A 21,804-nucleotide genomic window follows, 5' to 3' on the forward strand; every position below is an offset into this window, starting at 1 on the left:
ATGCCTAGCCCCTGGAAAGGGCTCAAATCAATGACCAGCATTGACTACTGCAATCCAACCACCCTTAAACTCTCTCCTGCCCTGTTTTTTACAACCTCCCACTACCTGTGTTCCAGATGACCCCTGATCTCGGCTTTCCTCTTCATCTCCTAGGAATTTTTAGTCCGGTCTTCTCTGCTCTTTTTTGACTTAACTGGGGAGCTCCTGTTGGCCCTGTACTTGGCTCACCTTGTAGAGTCTCTCTCATCCGTCCTGCAACTATCAGCTCTACACGGGCTACTTCCAAGTCGTCATCCCCCATCCTCACTTCTCTGCAGCCGACTTCCTGGGACTCTAGGTTCCACTGGGACATCTCGTGTCATCACAAACCCAATCTGCCTTAAAACCAAATGATCATCTTTCCTCTAAATCAGAAATCCTGTCCCAACTTCCAAATGTATGACTCTATTCCTGGAGCTACTGTGGCTTCACCTTCTACTGAATACCCTTCCTCCCCACTATTGCCTCCATCTTCTGGGACTGACTCTGAAGCATCTTCATTTAGTGTGTTCCCGTCTTATAACTATTTTCTTTCCAAGACCATCATAGGCATCTAGTTCCTGAGAGCTGTAGCCTGTAATGTTCTAGTGGCTACCGAACCTGCCCTGCCCCAGCCCCCAGTTCTCTCTGACCTGTTCAGCAGTAGACAGGCTGGCCCCGCAGGCAGCCTGTGGCAGTGAGGCAAGAGTCTGGTTTCTTAACTCAGCTCACTGTGCGTGACCTTGATTTCCTCATCTGAACCACATGCTCCTGCTCGTGTGTAGTGGAGATATTTAGGCTTATATCCCCCTAACTTGGATGTTAGGAGGAGGAAGGACTTCTGGAAAGGCCTGTGAGATTTAATTTGCATGAAGATCCAAGAGTGTCCCAGGTAAGGGCTCAGTGTGAGGGCTCAGAGAGTCAAGATGGTATCAGAACAATGAGTGGGTAAGCTACAGGTCTAGTGCAAAAACGGAGGAGAAATTTCAGGTGCGCTAGTAATAGTAAGAGTCAAAGTTGTTATTATGTTGTTCCCTAGCCTCACCACCCATCTTCCTTTTCAGGACTTGTACCGGGTCCTCAAAACGTGTCAGTTATAACAAAGTTAGAAGAGCTGGTTCACAAAAATATCCATGTGTCCTGAACATGAGAACAACCCTTTGATGCACAAATGCATTCATCCCTCCAATAGTCTTTAAGCATGGACTCTGGGCTCAAAAGTAGGGTATGCCGACATGGGATTTACAGTCAGGCAGGGGAGACGATAATGTAAACTAGTAATGACCATGAAGATCATCAGCATGTGCTATGGGTGGGCAGGTACAGAAAAGGTCATAGGATCACACGTTGGGGACACCTCACCTGAAGCTGGCAGTCACAAGAGGCTTTGCAGAGGCCATGGAAGCTAAACTGAGGCACTAGAACAGAGTGGAAGTCAGCTAGGTAGAGGAAGAGTCCACGCAGAGGCGTACGGGAGACACAAAAGTCCTTCAGGCGGAGAAGCATGACACTTTTGAGGAACTGAAACAGGTTCAGCCTGGGTAGCGTGTCGGCAAGATACTGAAAGCCAGGGATGGAGAGGGAACATTGAGCAGGGCATTGGAGATGGTGCATGCGAGTTTTGGTTTTACTCTAAATAGTGAAGGAAAGACATGGGAAGGTTTTAAATGCTGGTGTGTGTGTGTGTGTGTGTGTGTGTGTGTGTGTGTGTGTGTGTATGTGTGTGTGAAAGGGTCAGGCTTGAGTATTAGAAGGGTACTGGAGGGGACCAAAGCCGAGGCAGGGAAACCAGGTAGGATTGCTGCATATGCCAGCTGTGAGGTCATGGAGCGTGGACTGGGCCAGGGCAGTGGAGGGCCAGGGCAGTGGACGGATTTGAGCAATATTTGAAAGGATTTGTAATATTGTTGATATGGGAGATAGAGCGGGGGGTGGGGTGGGGAGGTCAGGGTAACTCCTAGGTTTCCAACTTGGACAAGTGGGAGGATATTAGTGACATTTGCTGAGTTTGGGAACACTTGGGGAAATAAATGAGTTTGCTTGTGTGCGTGTTAGATTTGAGGTTCCTGAGACACGTCCAGGTGGATGTGAGTTTGGGGACCCTGGTCATTATTGGCGAAGCCAGGAGAGACTTGAGAAAATCATTCAGATAACTGGTGTGTTACTTCTGCTACAGTCTGGGACTTTTTGGTTGTAAGGAAAGACATTTACTCAAGCTAGCTCAAATAAAATGTGGAATTGTTAGGATATAGAGAGTGTCACGGGCTATTGCTCACAGGGAAGCTGTGAGGATAGGCCAGCCTCTCTGAACCATTCAGGGCGACGTGACCCCTCACTCCTTCATTTCTGCTTCATGCCTGCTGGGTAGACCAGTCTTCTTTGCTTGTCCACGAGGCCTCCATCCTCCATATCCTTGCTCTCTCTAGAGCTGACTCCTGCTCTTGCCCCATGACAGACCTAACATCTAAATTTAAAAGCTTATTATGGACTTCACATTTATACATCTCTTCATTGAAATTATTATTTTTTCTTTTTTATTTTATTTTATTTATTCATTTTTAGAGAGGACAGAGAGAGGGAGAGAGAGAGATAGAGAGGGAGAGAGAGGAGAGAGAGACAGAGAGAGAGAGAAGGGGGGAAGAGCTGGAAGCATCAACTCCCATATGTGCCTTGACCAGGCAAGCCCAGGGTTTCGAACCGGCGACCTCAGCATTTCCAGGTCGACGCTTTATCCACTGCGTCACCACAGGTCAGGCCTATTTTTTCTTTTTTTTTTTTTTTTAGTGTGTTGTGTGTGTGTGTGCGAGAGAAAGAGAAAGAGAGAGAGAGATAGAGAGAGGGACAGGCAGGGACAGACAGGAAAGGAGAGAGATGAGAAGCATCAACTTGTTGTGGTACTTTAGTTGTTCATCAATTGCTTTCTCATATGTGCCTTCACAAGGACGGGGCAGGGGGTTGCAGCTAAGCCAGTGACCTGTTGCTCAAGCTAGTGACTTTTGGACTCAAGCCAGCAACCATGGGGTCAGGCCTATGACCCCACACTCAAACCAGTGACCCTGCGCTCAAGCCAGATGAGCCCACGCTCAAGCTGGAGACCTCAGAGTTTCAAACCTGGGTCCTCAGTGTCCCAGGTTGATGCTCTATCCACTGTGCCACTGCCTAGTCAGGCTCTTGATTCAAATTCTTGAGAACAGAGGCTCTGATTGACACGAAGAGGTGAATGGCATAGCGATTTTAGGTCAGGTGATCATCCTTGCTCCAAGCAGTGGCAACAGCATTTGTGTGTATGTGTGTGTATATGTATGTGTGTCTCTGTGTGATATATATGTATGTGTGTTGTATGTGTGTGCATGTGTGTGTATGTATGTATATGAGTGGGGGGTGATTATGTGTGAGGGGAGTGGCCAGGCCAGTTACACTGTTGTGTAGAGAACTTTTGGTTGGATACAATGTTGACACATTATTCATTTACTTGTCTAACCTATTAAATGCTGATTCTGCTGTTTTCATGTGTCCCCTGTAGCAGGAGACCACAGCAGATAAAACTGTGTCTGTGTGTCCCCTTTCCCAGGAAGATGGGACGTATTCACCCTGAACTTCATTTCTCCGCTATGTAAAGACAGTGATTCTGCCTGCCTCTCCAGGAGAGAGAATGAATTGAGATAACACTGTGAAATGCTTGACAGACTGCAGGAAGCACTGTGCTACTGCTCCTTCCTTTCTTTTACTTCTCCATTATACTTGCTGGTTCAAATTGCTGTTTTCCCAGAGAACAGAAATTGTACTTGTTACTTAAATTTTTTTTTGTATTTTTTCAAAGTGAAAGTAAGAAGCGGGGGAGGGTAGGGGGTTAGGCAGTCAGACTCCTGCATGCACCCAACCTGGATCTACCTGGTCTGCCCACCAGGGGGCGATGCGAGGCCCCTCTGGGGCATTGCTCTGCTGCAACCAGAGCCATTCTAGCACCTGAGGCGGAGGCCATGGAGCCATCCTCAGCGCTTGGGCCAACTTTGCTCCAATGGAGCCTTGGCTGCGGGAAGGGAAGAGAGAAACAGAGAGGAAGGGAATCGAACTTGGAACTTCCACACACTGGGCCGAAGCTCTACCACCGGTTAGGGCCATTATTTAAAATCTTTTAAAAATGTATTTATTGATTTTAAAGAAAGAGAGTATGGGAGACAGAGAAACATTGATTTGTTGTTCTACTTAGTTATGCATTTATTGGTTGATTCTTGTATGTGCCCTGACAGGGGATGGAACCTGCAACCTTGGCATATTGGGACAATGCTCTAACCCACTGAGATCCTGACAGGGCTGTCACTTTTCAATAGTGATTCTTATACCTGAATATTAATAAATGTTTATAGAATGATCATGTATTTTATTCCATTAAAAGTAGTTGTAGGCCTGACCTGTGGTGGCACAGTAAATAAAGTGTCAACCTGCAATGTTGGCATCACTGGTTCGAAGCCCTGGGCTTGCTTGGTCAAGGCACATATGGGAGTTGATGCTTCCTACTCCTTCGCGCCTTTTCTCTCTCTCTGTCTCTCTCTACTCTTACTCTGAAAATAATAAAGTCTAAAAAAAGTAGTTGTAATCACTCAATAACATTTTGGAAAATCGAACTGAAGAAAAATCATTTATCTATAATCCTGCCCTCTAAATAAATACTCAAAGTACTTGATGTATTTCTTTGCAATTCTTTCCCAGGGCATTTTTAAAATGAAACAGAATTATGAATTACACATAATAAAATGCAGTATTTTAAAATGTTTAAATAAATTATTTATAGGATAAAAATATATATACTTTAAAAGCATTTAATTTCCATCAGTCTGGAATATCGATTGGCATCTTAGTCTAATTTCCTCTGTTTTGTCCAGAACATCTCACAGATGGGGCAATGTTCAGTTAGAACGAAATTTAATTCTGCTGCTTTACAAATATATTCCAGGTGAGAGCTATGTCCATTCAACTGTACTTTGACAGGTTAGGTTTAAGGTAAGGCTAATGAGGCAACACAATAGGTTTTATTCTCCTCACATCAGCTGATGCTGTACTAACTTTGCAGCCATAGAGTTCACGTCAAGCTTGGAGAAATGAGTGGCAGGAGTCGGCAGGGAGGTTGAAATAGAACATGGAGCATTCAGTGCCAATCCATTACTAGGACCAGACAGCCAGCTCACAGGCTTCATCTTTGAAGCCTTATGTGAACTAGGTGGGGATGCTTAACGGGCACAATTAGAATATTTGATGATAGAACAATTGTTGGATTCTAGAATGAACATTCTAGAAGCCACTAGAATGCAACTAGTCCAGAGACAGCTCTTTTCAAGGATGCTAGATATATAAAAATAAATCTGTCTAGCTTACAATTAAATAGGGGTCGACAGCTTCAAATATGGACGGAAGCTAGAGAGTTCCTTCTGCGGGCTCCCTTTTTCCTAGCACCGCCGCACCCCATGGGGTGGAGTAGTAATTCCCAGACAAGTACAATGTAGCTACCGATTGGGCTATGACATATATGAAGACCTTGGGGAAGATCCTGGAAAGTACTTGTGAGAGGTTGAAGAGATTTAGAAATATGCCCATTAAATTGTTTACCTTAGATATTCTTACAGCAGATACACAAATTTCAAAAATACTATTTCAGAAAAATGCATCGTGTTACTGAGTAAATTTCTACAGTGACACAATATTTGCTGCTGAAGGTTTGCACTGAGTCATATTGACAGAACACCTCACCCTCTGTTTCAGTGCTGAGGGTGAAGAAGACAGGACCTTAGTTCTTTTGTATGGTGACTGTTGGTCAATACTCACATCCCCATACAGGCTTAGTCTCTCATTAGAGGAGAGAATCCATACCACCAAAGCCACTGGGCTTTTTTGGTAGCATCTGGACTTTTTTCCTCCAAAGCCCTCTCTTTTCTCCTCCTTGCAAAACCAACCGTACAGTTTGGGCTCAGAGCTCATGTCTGAGGCCCAGTTGAGCTGCTGTTTGAGATTGCTCTCGCTTCTTACCACATTGATGGCATCAAATGTCCATATTGATTTTTTCCTGATTGGTCCAACCTGGAACAGGATCATCTTCATAAATGGGACATCTTGTGGTCTGAAATACGATATTTGTTTTAACAAATCATCTTAACCAGCATCTCTCCTAGGGAACCAAGCAAAGGCAATTTATGAATTTCTTTTTGGCTTTCTGTCCAGTAACAATAACCCTTCTGACTCCCCCTAAGTGATTCCCTTTTCCTCCTGCTGCATTCTCCCACTGCTTACAAACAAAAGCTCCAAACAATGCTCACTGAACTCTCAAATCATTCCCTGGGCCCTGGAATCAGACAGAACTGAGTCATTCGGGCTGCAATCAAGTGGAGGATGCTGGAAAGATGTACCATTGTGCAAGTTAAGGGTCAGAGAACCCAAAAGACTGCAGCTGTACTAAAGGGTTTCTGTGTAGGGTTCTCCTTTTAAGCTATCCAAAGGCATAAATTAAGGGCCACAAACTCAAAGATGTGGCAAGTCAAAAGAACATTGTTTGTTGTTGTTGTTGTATTTATAAATGAAATTCTTCCCTTTCTCGGGAATTTCAACATGAAGCTTTACATATTTTTCATGCCAGCTCTCTTCCCCGCCACCTTTGTTTTCCAGCCTGCACGCCTGCCTCCCTTAACAGCTGGACACATCACCATTCCATTTTTCTATTGGTTGTGACTGAAGTAGCTTGAGGTCAATTCTTTCCCCAGCAATTGACAAAGAGTCGTCTTGACGAAGAGGAAAGTGACATTGTCCCTTAAACAACACTGCTCCCTCCTCCCCCTGCCCTCCGGTTTAGGGGAGGGCAGACTTTCCTTTTGCAAGGAGCCCAGCAGGGCAGTGGCGGTTGGGTCTGTGGAAGTGCGTGGGTAACATATGGCAAGTGGAGAAAATATTTATATTCATGGGGAAAGAGCAGGAGAAGATCCAAACAAGGTCATTCCACAGAGATTTCAAGCAGGGGACTTGCAGACTTGATATTCTGTCTCTGGCCTGGATACAACACAGAAAGAAAGAGTTTTGTTTTGATTTGTTGTTTTTCCTGCCTCCTTTGCTCCTCTTAATCAAATTGTTGGCAATTTGAAAAAGGCACCTATCTCTCCTCCTAAGCGCCATTCAAGTATCACACTAGACTTTCCCTGGCCCTGTCAAGCCCCCCCACTCCCCTGTCTCTGACCTGCAGACTCTGGTCACTTGGGTCTTGGACCTGTTGGTGTTTCCTCCCTTGTTGTTCTGATTGTGGCATCAGTAACGGAGCGCCAGGCAAAGTGGGCATCTGGGGCAACTGGGGCTTGATCATTAATCGGTGTTATGTTTACTTTCTGATGCACCACGTGAAACCTCTTATACCTTTTCCAGACCCCATTTTGCATCGTAGCTTCAAGATAAAGGGCCCTCTTCCAGTTAGTTCCCTGTGGGAAAACACGCACTGTCCGCAGTGTCACCGTCACGCATGCGCAGAGTTAGTCGGGTGAGAGCGCCAGCTGGGCCGCGGCGCAGATGTGTCCACGCAGTCCCTCTAATCGCAGACACGCGGACCCACGGCCCACGTGTGCCATCTGCCCTGCATCCTGGAGGCGCTGCTGCGTGTGGCCGCAGGGTCCCCTCTGGCCTGCCAGAGCTTACTCCTCCTACCTGGGCTGTGCAGGAAGACGTGCCGCAAGGGCAGGACGGTTTGAAACTGGGTGCTAGGGGGGACACCCCGCAGAGCCGCAGAGCTCCTGGACTTGGCCATTTTAACTCTTGTTTGGCTTGAACCCTTCTTACTTTTCACACCCCGCACATTCCAGCTCCCGAGGGGTGATAGTGAAATGGGGTCCAGGTGCTTCTGGGTCCTCGCTGCCTCTAGGGTCTCCTCTGCAGCAGAGCGGCCTGTTGACTGAAGCCAAGCTTAATGGATTCTTGCAGATAAAAGAGTGGGGCCACCTTTCCTCTTATAATGGCCCCTGAGGCTAGCTAGCGTCTTAAAGAGGAGACAAAGGGATTGTTTTACAATGGGGGGGGGGGGTCGACATTCAAGGAAGGGGGTGGTGCTCCAGCTCTTAACCCTTCCCCTCCAGCAGTGCCTGGTGCCTCTCTGGAGCGGAGCAGGGGGAGGAGACAGGGGTGGTGCTGGCAGCCCTCTGTCCAGCCTCGGCTTCTCTCTGAAGAACTAACGCAGGGGACAACGGAAAAGACCAGGGCACCTATGTCTTGTGAGCTGCAGTTTTGAAAGTCAGTTTAGAGGATGTTTCTCAAGAGCTCCAGGTGACACTCCTGACCCAGGATCCACGCTTGGCAGTGCCATCAAGGGCCGGACCCGTGGAAGCCTAACGCTCATGCTGAGTGCCCTCCGAGACCCTGGGAAGGCCTTTTCCAAATGGCCTGCACCTGGCCCGGGGCTGCTGGGCGTTAAGCCCAGAGGACACGATTCTGCAGGTGTCAGTGGCTTTTGCAGCCCAGGAGACTCTTAAAGGAAGTTTACATTTGCAGACTGCTAGGGAGAGTCCTTGTTGTATCCGCTTCCTGGCTTTTTGTACTGGCTTTAGGAAAAATCAAAACAAAGTTAAATAGCAAGTTGAAGACAAAGTGTTGTTAGAAATAAACAACTCAACAACAAATATGCCCATAGGGATGGTTTTAAAAAGTCTTTATTATGGAAATAATCGTACAAACACTAGTGGGGAGAAAATCGTATTATACAGTGAGTCTTAGATTTGAGAAAGTATCAGAATCTCGGAGCAGAAGCCCCTGGAGGGCTGGTGAAAACACAGCTTGCTGGGCCCCACCCTCAGAGGTTTTAATTTGGTAGTTTTGGGGTTTCTTACTCCAGTCTGAGAATTTGCAACTTGTTAGAATTCCCAGGTGCTGCTGCTGGTGGTCTGGAAGGGGCTCTGTGATGTCCATTAGTATCATAAATTCTCTTGTAACCTGCACCAGCTCCAAAATATATAGCATTTACCCCATCATGCTTCTTCTAGCCTCTCCCCTAACTTTCGGATTTGTTGGAGACTTTTAAATATATGCAAGACCTCCTGTCATTTCACCCGTATCGATGATCTTAAATTCAGTAGTTACTAAAGCCAAGAGGACTAAATGCTCTGAGGTATCAGAAAAGCCTTTTACATGCTTCTAGAAAGTTTAGTCTACCCTTTTAGTCAGTTCACCCTGGGGCCAAGTCCAGAGCCACCCTCTGTGAAAGCCACATGTACATCCTGGTCTGAGGCCACCCTAAAGGAATTCCTTGCCAGCAAAGCTTGTCCAGTCCCCAGAACACTGTGGGATTTTCCAGCAAGCTGGCCTGGACTGGGGTGCCACCTGGTTCCCCTTTCTCAGCTTTGGGTCATTATCCTAAGTCTGTCATCACATACTTCCATGACCATAAGTTACCCTCAAGCATTTTCCTAACAAGGCCCTTTTCCCAGGACAGAGCTTTGAATCTCAGGGGTTGCGATGGAACCTGTAACAGTGCAAGCCAACAAAGATATTGTGAATCTTTCATATCCTTCTCTAAGAATCTTGGGCTTATATGCCAAGGGAAGGTGCTATGGGCTACCTTGCCCATCTTGTATTCCTGGTATTGGATAAGGGGAGATTTCAGCTCAGAGCTTCTGGGAAAGGCCATCAGCGAGGCCCAGCTTAACCGCCCTTCACATGTGGTGACATAAAGGTATGTGGCGAAACAGCTGCAATTGCTAAAGGACACAGTAACTGACAAGAAGATGGGAGACCATCAGCCCACCTGGTTTATGGAGTTAGAGCTTAAAACTGGCAGAGGGTAGTGCAATTCAAGATGGTGACAGATTTTACCTCATGGTAAACCCTAGCTTCATTATATACTTACTCATTCACTGTAATATATTAACATGTTAAATGAGATTCCATGCACCCCTATGATTAGAAATGGAAACCCCCTATAAGGACACAAAATGGCTGACTGAGCTCCTCCAAGAAATCACCCCTGTCCTGGGAAGATCCTGAATATCCCTCCCCCTTACTGAATACCCTACCCCCATTAAGTGAATCTCAATAAAGAAAGCAAATGAGCTAACCTGTGGAGTAGGCCATACTCTGTCTCACTGCTTCATCAGTAAACTCACTTGTACCTTAGACTCGATGCTGGCTCGCGTTTGAATTCTTTCCCGCATGAAGCCAAGTGCCCACAGTGGGTCTTGAACCCTGGGGTCTTCAGACACCTGGAATGCTTTTACCAGCGAGTCCTGTAGAGTCTGGCTGTGAGGACAACTCTTGTTCAGAGAGGCATGGAGTTCTTCTATTCCACTTGGCTAGTCTTCAGTGTGCTGTCTCTACTCGGGCTCCTCTTCCCTTCTTCAGGTGACTCCGAAGGAAGCCCTCCACCCCCAGCTTTCTCATACCAACCTCTTGAACTCCCATCCCATGCCAGCTTTCAGAGCTTTCTTAAGCTGGTAAAAAGTTCACTTTCTTATATACTAGTTGCGCTCTGTCCTTTCCTGACTCTACAGGAGGCAGAATGAATTACTCTTTTTTTCCCATCTGCTCCTAAAGAAAACCTGAGGGGATAGGTATACTTCACCACCCCAGCCTCATTCCTGCTTTCATTTTGCCTCCTATGTCCATGTTTTCCTTCTTTGGACATCCTGGAATCAGTTGTCACGTTTTTTTCTCATGGGTCCTTCAACTTGTCTTTGCTTTTCTAACCTTTCTCAAAGAAAATGTAAAAAGCATATGTTTGTTCCTTGGTGGGTCCTATTGGACCTAATTTTGTTTGGTCTCCATGTCCCATGTTGCCAGCTGATATAACACTCTGTCCACTTCTGCTAGGAAAGGAGGCCATGTGATGGTGGGGAAGGCTTCCCTGAGAAGGTGACCAGAAGGCCAGAAGGAGGAGGGAGCCTCTTTGGCAGGACAGGATGGGGGAACGAGTAATTTACCACGTGTGAGGGGTCAGTGGGATGATGTGAATGGAAGGTGTGCTCACGGAGGTAGAGCCTCTTGCCTCTGTCTTGTCTGTGCCTTCTTCTGACATTGCAGGTGTTATCATCTACTTCGAACAAGTGCAAGGCTAGGGGCCCCTCTGAGGGCTTTGCCGCTGTTTCTCTGTTACCTGTGTCTGGAGATCAGCCCTGGCCAGACGGATGCCTCTGCAGAAAGCCTGCTGAGTGGCTGCCCAACCCTGCGAAAGACGATGTCACTGGGGAGGTAGTTGGACGTGCCAATGGGCAAGGCTAGTGGGTGTCACTCTCTCCTTTACGTTTTTGTGGCCTCAGTGACAATGCAAAGGAAGTGATCATGCAGGCTGATCTTTAATGAGAGGAGGTAAAGTTTGGTCGTGGGAGATTTCCCCTTGAGAAGAAGGAGGAACTGTCTGGCTGAGGCAAAAGCTGAAACTCAGTTGTAACCGCAACAGTTGGTTGTCGGTGCTCATTAAAGTTGCTGTGCCTTTCAGCAATAGTCCTAGGAGCTGTTACTGGTTGTTTGAGGGACCAGATGCCTTGGGGATGTTCAGGCCCCACCCTCTCCTGCACAGGGTTGTGTTTAATGCTCATTCCTACATCCCACCTCTTTGAGGTCATCCTGGGTGCTAGGCTGCAGCTGTTTTCAGCAACTCATTTACGCAGTTTGGTCCAGAGGTGGCCACATCCTTTTCAGGCTCCATTCTCTCTTCAGAACGATGCAGAAATGAGGAAAGGGCGGATTGCTTACCTTTCCAACTCTTGGTGGTTCCTGGTTATACCCACTTAAAACTGAAGTGATTTGCGGCCTGCTCCCCTGAAGTAAAGCAGGCTGACTTCATTCTCTTTGCTGCTGTTTAATGCTGTACTGGTCACAGTATCCTAGAGTCTCTGCACGGCTGCCATACCCTACATCCAGGTCCGCAAGGGGAAGCTGGTGCTTTAAATCCAAAAGCAAATGCTAGCGTGCCACGAGGAAGCATCCTTCCCATTAGGTGGTGAGTGAGGCTGTGCTGGCTGCTGCTGGCAGGCCAGCATGTTTATCAGGACAGAGCTGGAGGAATGAGCCATCAAAGGTCTGACCCCCGGAGAATGCTTCTTGCTTCCAACTGCTCTATAGAATCTGCCGGCACAGGGTGAGTGTGAGGAGATGTTTCTCATCTCTTTTTGGGAAAAGTGGATAGATTTAACCAAACCTTCTTCAAAAGGCCTGAAGAGGCAAGCTCGCTTGGAGGGAGGTATTTCAAGTACCCCCTTGTCCTGGGCTTGCTCGTGAGCACCTCTGAGTGTATCAGGCTGGCAGGAAGGGAGAAGCAGCCGAGGGAGAGGATGTGGTTACTTTGCAAGACTGTGTTCTGTTACAGGATCAAAAAAAATTGTTGCGAAACACACTCGTATGTTAGACTTTAATAGAACTTTAGCCATTAAAAGTCTATGTGTGTGCAGGTGTTTTCCTGGGTATCACTACACGAAGGGCCTTGTGATCAGTGACCTGCTGTTCGTTCAGCGTGATTAGTATAGTTTACCAAGAAACACAGTCATGTGTCACGTATTCCTCCGTTAGGGCTGCCATACAAATCGCCACAGGCCGGGTTGCTGAAACAACAGAAGTTTGTTTTCTCACAGTTCTAGAGCCAGAAGTCTGACTGAGATCAGGGTGTTGCAAGGTCAGTTCCTTCTGAGGAGACTGTCCCCAGCACTTGTGTGTCCTCGTCCCTGTGTCTGCACACGAGCCTCACTCTGCGTGACCCTCTGTGTGTGTCTGTGTCCTAAACCCTTCGTAGAAAGACACCAGCCAGGTTAGATCCCAACATGATGACCTCATTTTAACTTAGTTCATTCCTTTAAAGACCTGACCTCAAATATGGTCACGTTTGGAGGCATTGGGAGCTAGGACTGCACGTGGCGATGTGAGGGGACACCTTCCGCTGGTGGCGTTCTCCAGGAACCAGCGCGACCTAGGACTGGCCTTGGAGTTCAGAGAGCATGAGGGCTTAACCATGGAAAAGCAATCAACTGTATGGATACGTTTGTTTTTTTTCTGAAAAAAATCCAGCTGAAACATTTTAGTGTATTTCAAAAGCAGTTCTTCTTTGTTAAGTTACACTGCAAGGTTTAAAACATTTTAAATATAAAACCAAATGGCTTACGGTAGAATTGTAGGGTGGGAGGTGATTAAATGTTTCCATTTCATGAATTTGACTGTTGTTATATCACCTTTAACATTAAAAAGTATAAACGCAAAATGAAGAAGAGATACTGCACACATATCACCCTTAGAAGCCACCTGTTTCAGCCTCTTCCCTTTGGAGAGAGGAGATGCGGCCTCAGCCCGGCCCAGCCCCCTGCACCGGTTCCGACTGTGCCAGGCGAAGTTTGCAGGAGCTAGCTGGGTTGGCTCTGAGATTTATGCAGGCCAACGGAAATAGACAGGAGGGATTAAATGAGATCCTCCTCTGATCCTGAGTTGGGACTTTTGCTACATTTTCAGAGAATACTTTCCTTTGTTTGTTTTTCTGATAAATCTTGAAACCAGTGCAGGCTCTTCCGCAGCCCCCACAATACCTAGATGAGACGTGCACTGTCTCATCTCCCTTCTCATCTCCACCCACAACACCCACACAAACAAGAGTTGAGACGGGTTGAATATGAGAGTCCTTCCTGATTCTTCTGAACAGAGTACTTTATTCCTTTCTCTGTAAAAACAGTGTGAAAGCATTCCGTCGGGGTGCTGCTTGTTTCAACAGGAGGCAGGCAAAGCACCCAGAAAGCAGTGAGCTGGCACTTGGCTGCCCTGCAAGGGACAGAGCTCCTTTAAGCCACCTGCAAAGGACTTCCCCGTGGTCAGCACACATTTATCGTGAGCAGCACAACACTGTATTATAATGTAGATAGTTGGGAGCTGGTGTGAATAAACATTTTAGATTACTTGAATGTCCCCTAAAGGCCAAGCAGTGGCTCCATAAGTCAAAGGTTTCCTTTGCAGTATGATGCACTGATGTCTACTTACAGGTTTGAGGATGGATACTGTATTGTTTGGTGTGTGAAAGGGCTTGTGTGTCTTGTTTTCAAAGTAATTCCCCAGAGTCCTGAGATAGATGGTTTATTTCCCAATGACATGGAATCCCTCTGCTCGGTCCTTGCTGTCATGACCGAACTTGCCATCTGCTCTGAGATACTCTGGGTCTGTGCCCGGACAGTCCGACTGGACTCGCATCCTCTGTGGGCTCCGCCTCGCCTCTTCCAGCGCATGAAGCTCTCCCCTCTCAGGCATCACCGCATCCAGACTTCCCAACTGGACTCCTCACTTTGCCTTCACCCAAGTGTCAAAAGGTTTCCTGTTTTTGCTTTGGTATGGCATGATTAGTCCCAGATAATTCTTTGGAGATTTTAAAAACTGTGATACAGTATACGTGACATGACAACCATTTTGAAGTGCACAGTTCAGCGGCATTAAGTATATTGCAACTATCACCACAGACAGGCCTATACCCATCCTTCCCTCCCTCCAGTGCTTGGTGATCTCTAGTTTACTTTCTGTATATATGAATTTGCCTATTCTAGGTGCTTCGTATCAGTGGAATTGTACTGTATTTCTCCTTTCGTGTCTTGCTTACTTCTCTTTGCTTAATGTCTTCAGGATTCCTTCGTGTTATAGCATATATCAGAATTCCATTCTATTTCAAGGCTGAATAATATTCCATTTTAAGTCTATACCACATTGTGTTTATCCATTATTCTGCCCATGAACATTTGTGTTGTTGCCATCTTTTTGGCTAGTGTGAATAATGCTGCTGGCAACATCAGTATGCAAATGTCTGGGTCGCTGCTTTCACTTCTCTGAGTACCTACTGAGCAGCGGAACTGCTGGGTCATATGGTCATTTTATGTTGCATTTTTTGAAGGAGTACCGACCTCACATCACTTTTAGACATCTTATCATAGAGCATGATCCCTGAGCATAGTCCCATTGTGTACTTATTTGTGAAAGCAGGGTCATTGCTCTTAGGGACAGATCTTCAGAGGTCATATGGCTACTTATTTCCATTGACAGATGGGGCTGAATGGCACAGGGGTTAAGGGCTCCCTGGAGCCAACCAGACAGAGTTGAGTTCCAGTTCTGATACTTCCTAGGTCTGTAATATTGAGTGAGTTATTTAAACATTCCAGACAACAGTTACTAATGAGGAAAATGACACCTACTTTTTTGGGCTGTTGGAAAAATAATTAAGACAATGTGGTAAAATGCTTGGAACAGATCCAGTTATAGGCAAGTTCTCAAGAAGTGGTGGCCATTGTTGTTTCTGTGACCATATTTACAAGGACCCCGAGGCCCAGGGAAAGTAACAGTTCTCTAGTTGCTTCTTCCCATAGCTGGTTCTAAATTTCCCTGCACATGGCTGCTTTCTATGTCCATACGTTATGATATAGTTTCAGCTAGCACCCTCCTGTGAACCTTGTTCATCTCCTCTGTAATTCATGGATATGGTTAGCCAGTGACTTGAGTTCAGGAAGCCGTGTGACTTAGCCCCATCCCACTTTGCTACTTACTAACCATGTGCTTGGAGCAGGTGACTCAGTCAGTCTAGTCCTTGTATTCCACCATTAGTTGGAGGCATCCTACCAAATGCACTGGGTTGTGGTTAGACCTGTGGAACACTTAAGTAAAGTCCCAGCTCTGAGGCACTCACTGCAGGGTAATCTCCATAGTTTATCAAAACACAGACATTGGTTGTCAGATGGGCAGTTTAACTGGTACACAAAGCTAAGGTGCCATGGACTGTAAAATGTACCCCCTTCCCCGTTTCCCAAATGTTAAAATCTGAGGAAAATGTGCTTTCTAGAATTGATGAACTATGGTAAATGCCTTTTAGTGAGTTCCTAAGTAAAAGGTCATTAAAGGAAAACAGAAGCTCAGAAAAGCCTCGCCTTTTGGAAAAGGAACAAAGAACCTGGAGCAATTGTGCTTTCCTGTGATTAAAATGAAGCCTGCACCTGAGACAGCTCTCTAACCTACTCATGGCCGAAGAATTCAAGGAGAAAAAGCTTCTTTGGAAATGCAAGCTCAGCTCTGGCACACAGGGTGGAAGAAAGAATGCTTTGAAAAAAAAATGCTCTCCCCTTTTCGCTTGATATATGAAATGGAAGCAGTGTCCTTAACCCATGGCCTCGGCTGGTGGCTGGTGGTTTGAGTGGGGAGAAGAGTCACCTTTGGTCTTCCCAGGTTAACTAAGTCCATTGACCCCTACTCTTGCTATGCAGGTGTCTTACACAATGGATCTATTTGAAGGTGCCAACTGTAGGCTAGTGACTCACTTCTGAGCCTTTGAAACACCAACGTGTTGGGTCTTGATGGAACTTTAGAGGTGACCTGAATAATGGCCTTGCCTGCAAAACACTCACCTTCCCACAGCTGGTGGTGGCTCCTGTGTTGGAAGAATCTGGGATTTTTGCACACACTGGCTCATAGAATTTTACAAACAAGGTTGACCTTCTGTTCAAGGTTGAAGAGGGTCAACTAATGATGTTCTGCAGATTGCCTGGACTGCAGGTGACTGAATTAACGAGGATTTTACTTCTTTGGGTAGAGAATTAAACTTTAGTAGCAGTGACCTATTAGCAGTTCTGTGGATAATAGTCTACTACAAATATTCTCTTCACTCCTCAAGTAAGCAAACACTGCCTGAGCATTTGCTGAGTTTCAGGCACAACTCTAAGCACTTTTGTATCGAGAAAGGTCCTTCTGTTCTTCCCATCTATAGGCACCGGTTAACATTGGAGTAACTCATCCAACATTATCCAGCAAGTTTGAACTCTAACTTGGGAGACTGAATTCTCAACCTCATGTTAGAGCTTCCCTTGACTGACTTGTTACCTTCTCCCCAGACAAAGGGAAGGCATCAGACGGGAGCACACACATTTCCTTCTGGTAAACTTACAAACCTCCCTACATCCTGACCCGCCTTCCTTCCCTGTGCCTGCCTTGTGCTTTTCCGCAGCTACTGGAACCACCTGTGATCAGAATCCCACCCTGGTCCCCCTTCTTAAGGACCCCTCTTGATGACCATATACCCTTTGTCCTATATCTTTAACCTCCTATTATTTACTACTGACTCTTTCCTCACTTAAGTATCTCCCATATTAAAAAAAGAAATGTATACCCCTCCAAACAGCCCCACATAAGTGCTTCACACTTACTGAGTGGGCTGTGTAAGTTCCCACACTGCTTTCCCCACCTGGCATCCCCACCCCTCTGCAATCTGGCTCCACTGTCGGCACTTCACATAGCCTCTCCAGTGCCATTCTAAGGTCACAGTGGCTTCCCTGCTGCTAAATCCAGCGATGCACCTTAGTGCTTATCTTCTTGACCTTTTTGAGCATCTGACGGCATTCCCAACTCTTTCTTGGAGAAACACTTTGGCTTTTCCGGTGTACCTGATATATCTCCAGAGTAAATGCTGTTTGGGGCTACTTACCTTCTGATCCTCTCTCCCTTTGAATAAAGAACCCTTTTGTCCTTTTGGAAATTCTCAGCCTTACTTATGGCACTGTCCATGAAAAGGTTGGCCTCCTTCAGAGATCCACCACCTGCCTGGGCTGGCTCAAGTAAGTACCTGGCTAGCAAGGACACTCATCTCCTCCTCAGTCAGCATCTCTTGGACACAAGTTAGAAATGCAGGTTCTCAGGCCCCACCCCGGACCCACTGAGTTAGAAATCTTGGAGTGGGGCCCAGGAATCCGTTTCACAAGCTCTCCTGGTGATTCTGACGCATATTAAAGTTTGAGGACTAGCACAACACCCCCTTTTTGGTGTTGTTTGTTTTGTTTTAAGTTTATTGAAGTTTAAATTACAAACAGTAATATTCACTCTTTTGACACACACAGTTCTAGGAATTTTAATGATGTATACAGTTGGGTAATCACTGTCATTAACAGGATATTATTTCCATGACTACAAAAAGTTCCCTTATTTTCCCATTGTATTTAATCTCTCCCTCTATCCCCAACACTTGGTAATTGCTGGTCTTATATTTGTTCCTATAATTTTACCATTTACAGAATATTGTATAAATGAAATCATATAGTACATGGCCCTTTGAGCCTAGCTCCTTTAACTTAGCACAGTGATTTTGAGATTCATACACATTGTGTATCAGTGGTGGGTTTCCAAAAATTATTTAATTTATTTGTTTATTTATTTATTGTTGGGTAGCATCCATTATGCGGATACTAGTGTTTGTTCAATTATTCACCAGTTGATGGGACATTTGGATGGTTTCCAGTTTGAATGAAACTTCTGTAATCATTCATGTACAGACTTTTAGGAGAACATTTTTTTTTATATATATAAATACTTAGGGATGGGATTGCTGGTACATTTGGCTTCATAGAAACTTTTTCAACATGGCTGTACTATTTTGTACTCCCATCAGCAGTGGGTGAAGACTTCCCTCATCAGCACTTGATATTATCAGGTTTTTAAATTTTAGCCATTTTAATAGAAGTGTACCTGGGATTATTTTCTTCTACTTCATTATTTCCTAGGGGATGGGGAAGGGGTGTGAAGGTGTATAGAGACGTGAGCCATCTGCTGGGTAAGTTTGGGAGAAGGGCTGTGTGGCTCAGCTCCCTTCCATCCTTTTGTCTGTCGAAAGGTGCATTATGGTGGGAATGTGCAATATGATTCCATGTGGGAAGCTGAGCTGGGCAGGCTGTGTTCCCCGGCTAGGCCCCTGCTGGGCCGCCAGTTGTCCAGTGTTGCTTATGGCCGTAACTTCTTTTAGGTGCAATACTAGAAAGCTCAGTTTTCCAAATGCATACACCAAGTCTTTACTACAGCACCCCTTCCTCACTTAAATCTGACATGTGGGTTCTGTTTGTCTGGCTCTTGCACCCATCTCTCAAGTAATGCTAAATTTTGGGTGAGGGAAGGGGAACTAATCTATCGGGACCCAATAATTGGTTTAATGTTAGCAAGTGACAGGAGAGGAACTATTGTATGAAGATAATGTCGGACTGGACCTGCTGGTAGTTATCTTTGCCATCTTGTCAATAGAGAGTGTGTAAGAATAAAGCCAACACAAGGGAAGCCAAGCTGAAAGATAGAGAAAGGAAGAAAGGAGTGAGGAGGGGAGCGGAAATGGAGGGAGAAGGAGAGAGAAAGATTGAGAGAGAGAGAGGGAGGGAGGGAGAGAGAGAGAGAGAGAGAGAGAAATTGAGACATGGCATTGCTCCATTCATCACAGGTATACATGAATTTTTTATACGTTCGACTTCTCATTTTTTTAGTTATGGTGAACTAGTAAATTCCTGCATATGACTAAGTCAGTTAGCCTGGGGTTTCTGTTCCTCAGAACAGAAAGAGTTGATTTGACATAAATGAGTGAGAACATGGACTTTGGAGGCATCTACCTGAGTTAGAAGCCTTGTTCTGCTGTTTACTAGTTGTGTGACCTTGAGCAAGTTACTTACTCTGTCTTGAGCCTCAGTCACCTCATCTGAAATGTACGGATACTAACATAATAACATCTCATAGAGGAGTTGTACATTAAGTAGCTAGAACAGTACCTGCACATAGAAAGTTCTTAATGAATGTAAGAACCCAATACTTAATACAGCCATATTCTCAGTTTTCCTCTTGCCTTGCTGAGTGCTCTTAGAACCCTTTGAGACTCTTTCTCATCTACTCATCAACTGAATGTAGGTGGACCCTCAGGTTTCTGTCTTAGAACGTCTCCTCATCACCTCATACTCTAGCATGGCTCCAGCTACTATCTGCATGTTAATACTGGCCCAATGTGTACCTCTAGGCTAGACCTCTGTCTTATGGTACAGACCCAAATATCCAATTGCTTGTTTGTTATCTGCAATTAGATGCTGTGGATTTTATTTTTGTTGTTGTTTGTTTGTTTTTATTACTGCATAACAAGTTACTATACACTTAGTGTCTTAAACCAACCCACATTTATTATATCATTGTTTTTTTGGGGGGGGGATAGGAGTCTAGCAATAGCTTAGCTAGGTCTTTCATGGATACAATTAAACTGTTGATTAGGCTATGCTGTCACCTGGGGGCTTAACAAGGGGTAGGATCCACTTCCAAACTCACTCAGGTTGTTGGCATAATTCATATTCATGTGTCTATGTGATGTAGGGCCCGCCTGTTTGTTCTCATGTTCTAGAAGCTGCTAGCTGTTCTTCTAGAACTCTCAGGTTCTAGAGGCTGCTAGCTCTTCCTCACCATGTGGGCTTTCCCAACATGGCTGCTCACATCTTCAAGCCTATCGGAAAGTTTTTGTTTCCGGTTGGTTAAGGGAGAATCTTCTATAACAGTGTAACCACAGTAGTGACATCCCATCCCCTTTGCCATATTCTGTTGGTTGGAAGGAAGTCACAAGTCCTGCCCACACCCATTATGCAGGAGCATGAGCACCGGGAGGTTAGATCATGGGTCACTCTAGCATTTGAGTGCCATAGAGGTTGATAAGCATCATCAGCATGCCCCAAATGGGACACATCACCTCCTGACCACTCTGCTAGTCTTCTGTCTTCCGTGTAGTAGGAAATGGTGCCGTCCTTCAAACCAAAGGCCCTGAAGTCATCCTCATTTCTTCTCCTAACCAGCCTCTTGTATAATTGACTGTAACACCCTATTGATTTGCCTCCTAAATACCACTTGATTCCCTTATTCCCTCCACTGTTCACTGTAACAGTCTCCTGCTTACTTCTATTCTTTTCCTTCCACAGTGGCCAAAGTAATATTTCTGGATTGCAATTATGATTACATTGTACCTCACTTAAAACCTTTTAATAACTTTGCATTGACCTTTGGATGAAGCCCAGTTCCTCATCAGGTTCATCGGACCCTTTGTCATCGGGCTTCCAGCCCCTCTCCTCTTCTCTCGCTTCTGGCCTTTGTAACTGTCTCTTTCCCCTGGAACATGCTTGCCTTCTGTCTGCTTGTTAGTCTTACCCATCAGTCCAGATTCAGCTTCTGTGTGACAGCCTTTTGGGGGCTTTCCTGACTGCTCTACCATTCTCTGCACTCAGCATACAACGTGGTCATTTCTTGTTCACTGATCCTCACTCTCCTCTAAACTGTAAGCTCTGTGAGGCTGGGGGCATCCTCTGCTTTCAACACCATCAGCTCTCAAATAATTGCCAGGTGAGTAAAATGGTATAAGACTTGGATCTCAGCCTAACCTGACAAATATTCCCACCCTTCCCATGCAGCAGCAGCGGCTTTTGCTCTTGATGGGCTCTGTTCCAGTTGGCAGCCCATTTTGAATCAAAAGTAATATGTTGCCTGACCAGTCAGTGGTGCAGTGGATAGAGTGTAGGACTGGGATGCTGAGGTCGCAGGTTTGAGGCCCCCGAGGTCACCAGCTTGAGCGCGTTCTCATCTGGTTTGAGCAAAGCTCACCAGCATGGACCCAAGGTCACAGGCTCGAGCAAGGGGTTACTCAATCTGCTGAAGGCCCGCAGTCAAGGCACATATGAGGGAGCAATCAATGAACAACTAAGGTGTCACAATGCGCAACGAAAAACTAATGATTGATGCTTCTCATCTCTCCGTTCCTGTCTGTCCCTGTCTGTCCCTCTCTCTGACACTCTCTCTGTCTCTGTAAAAAAATAGTAATATGTTAATAATGACACCTTTGTTGCTAGTAATATTTCTTTCCTATTATGGCCAGTTCAGTTTCAAGATATTTTCTTGCTACTGATATACTCCAATGACATCAGCACTGGGACATCACCTATTTCCTCCATATGTGGTGTTTATGCTTTTTCTGTATAATTGGAATTTTGTAAAAATAGCTGACCAACTACAGTA

Source organism: Saccopteryx bilineata, chromosome 3 (genome assembly GCF_036850765.1).
Source record: "Saccopteryx bilineata isolate mSacBil1 chromosome 3, mSacBil1_pri_phased_curated, whole genome shotgun sequence".
NCBI classification, from domain to species: domain Eukaryota; kingdom Metazoa; phylum Chordata; class Mammalia; order Chiroptera; family Emballonuridae; genus Saccopteryx; species Saccopteryx bilineata.